The following is a 2,573-nucleotide window of genomic DNA, read 5'->3' on the forward strand; positions in this document are numbered from 1 at the left end:
CCAATGGGGGCCAAGGGTGGCCAACCCGCCTCGCGAGGTTTTTAGGAGTGTGATGAGTGCTTTGCACTGACCTTGGTCCCAGGGAGTCACCATCTGGCCAAGGGGACAGTTGGTCAGGAGTACGGTATGGTGCAACAGGGGCAGGAGTGGGAGAGCACAGGCTGGAGGTCCTGAGTTGTCTCCCTCCAGCAGCAGGAAATATAAAGAGTCCCCAGGAGCTGGGGAGGGGACATTTAAACAGCCCTCTAAGGATGCACAGACCTTTCCTAACAGGAGGATGGATGGGGCTGGAGAGGAGGCACAGGGGGCAGAGGTGCGCAGGGACACAGACATGTCCGAGTGCGCACATGTCGAGGGAACGGCTGTGCTGGCCCCGCGTGGGTGAGCTGCTGAACCCGGCCCCACCTTGGCCTGCGGAATCTCTGGCTGGATCTCAGTGGCCTTGTGGGCCTGCCCAGTGGTTTCTGCAGGACACTTGCTCAGGGCGCCTGTGGCTCCAGCCTCCTGCTCCTGCTGGCACCCACTAGGGGGTGGGATGAGCCGAGCCGGCTCTATTTTCATAAACAGGTTTATTCAAGTATTTTATTGACACAATAAAATGCATTTGCTTCCATGTGCCTCCTAGCCAGGCCTTATCCAGGGTTCTCTCAGGTAGCCCCACCGTGATGTGGCACTCACATTCCCTGACCCCTCCCTCCAGTAACCTCCTCTATCTGCCTCAGGCCCTGGCCATCTCTGATCAGCTTTCTGTCACTACTTGGCCTCTTCTAGAACTGTGTAGGGCGACTATGTCACTCTGTCTAACTTGGCTTTTTTTTTGGTACCTGGAATTGAACCCAGGGTGGCTTAACCACTGAGCCACATCCCCAGCCCTTTTTTGTATTTTATTTAGAGACAGGGCCTTGTGAAGTTGCTTAGAGCTTTGCTAATTTGCTGAAACTGGCTTTGAAATTGCTATCCTCCTGCCTCAGCCTCCCAAGCCACGGGGATTCCGGGCATGCGCCACTGTCCCCGACTAGTTAGAGATTTTTGTGGCTAAAGTGGCTGTGAATGTTTTCATGTTAATCTCTGTGTGGGTGTCTTGCACTTTCTTGGCAGCTGGGAGTGGAATTGGTGGGTCTTTATGTTCAACTTTTTTAAAATTGGCAGGCTGGGTGTGTGGCTCTGTCGGGGAGTGCTTGCCTAGCCCGTGTGGGGGCCTGGGTTTGATCCCCAGAGAGAGAGAGAGAGGCTGACTTGGATTCAGTTTCCTTTGGCCAGTGGAAAAATTAGGGAAGGAGAAAGGAGCCAGGTGCCCTGTGGAGGGGAGGAGGCAAGGGACCTGGGTAGGATGCCCCACTTTGCCTATCCACCCACTCCTATCTCCATACCAGCCCAAGGCCACATACAATATCACAGGGACCCCAGAAGCCCTGTTTAAAAAAAAAAAACCCACAGGTGCCTCCAGTCCTGGGAAGGCTGAGGGCGCGTACAGTTTGGTTGGGATGATCAATTCTCCCCAGCCTTGAGCCCCTGGGGAAAGCTGTCGCCTAGGGAGTGCGGTGGGGCCAGCAAAGACCTGCAACTCCACAGGTACCAGTTCCCTGCAAGCTCCTGGGTGTAGAAGGGCCCTTGAGCCGCCCAGATCAATAGCACAGCAGGCAACTAAGGGCGAACCTCCTCCCACGCACATTCCTGATGTCCTGCCACCACGAACAAAGAACAAAGACGGCAGGCCTGAGAGAAACCAAGGTCAGACCTCAGTTGTACAGTATCCTCAGGTGGCACACCACGACCAGGCTTCCAGCTGAGGTCCCCACACGGGCCACCAGCAGGCAGCCAGAGATACTGGCAGCAAAGCTTCCAGAGCAGAGCACAGGGGTTCCAGCCAGAGACTGGAGCTGAGGCTGACTGGCTTCCTGCCCCAGCCCTCGGGGCACCCACTCTCCTTCCCTCCCAGATCCAGCCAGCCCTGGGCCTGGCCAAGCCTAGGGGCGGGTGTGGGGATAATCCTGGGGAGGCACAGACAGGACACACCTCCAGCCAGACCTGCAGAGCCGGCCCAGCCTCTCCTGAGCATCCTGGGCTGGAGCGCTGGGGGGGGGGCCCTCTTTGCACACCTGGCCAGGCTCTGGTCTCAGAGGTGGCTGCTGGACCCTCTGGAAGCTCCAGGTCCCTCCTGGGCTCCACATCGTGCCCTGAGCAGCCTCTTGCACGTCCCTCCAATGCAACCCTAGGACCTGGTCCTTCCCAGAGCCACCAACCCCTGCTGCTCACCAGAGCACACCTGGGAGGCGGGCTGTGGAGACGGGTCTAAAGTGGCCCACAGGGGCCCAGCCAGGCTCAGCTCAGGAAGAAGCACAGGTGTGCATACGTGGCATACGTATGAGAGTGTGTGTGTGTGTATGTGTGTTGTATGTGTGTGCATGTGTGTATATATGGCACATGCGAGAGTACACCCATGAGCATGTCTATGATGGTCCAGGTGTTTGTGCTGTGTAAGTGAATCATGTAGGTGTGTGTGTGTGTGTGAAAGGGCATGTATATATTTATAGGTGAAGATGTGTGAGTATGTGTAGGGGTGTGAGTGAGCA

This window comes from Marmota marmota, unplaced genomic scaffold, assembly GCF_001458135.2.
Source record: "Marmota marmota marmota unplaced genomic scaffold, marMar, whole genome shotgun sequence".
In the NCBI taxonomy this organism is placed as follows: domain Eukaryota; kingdom Metazoa; phylum Chordata; class Mammalia; order Rodentia; family Sciuridae; genus Marmota; species Marmota marmota.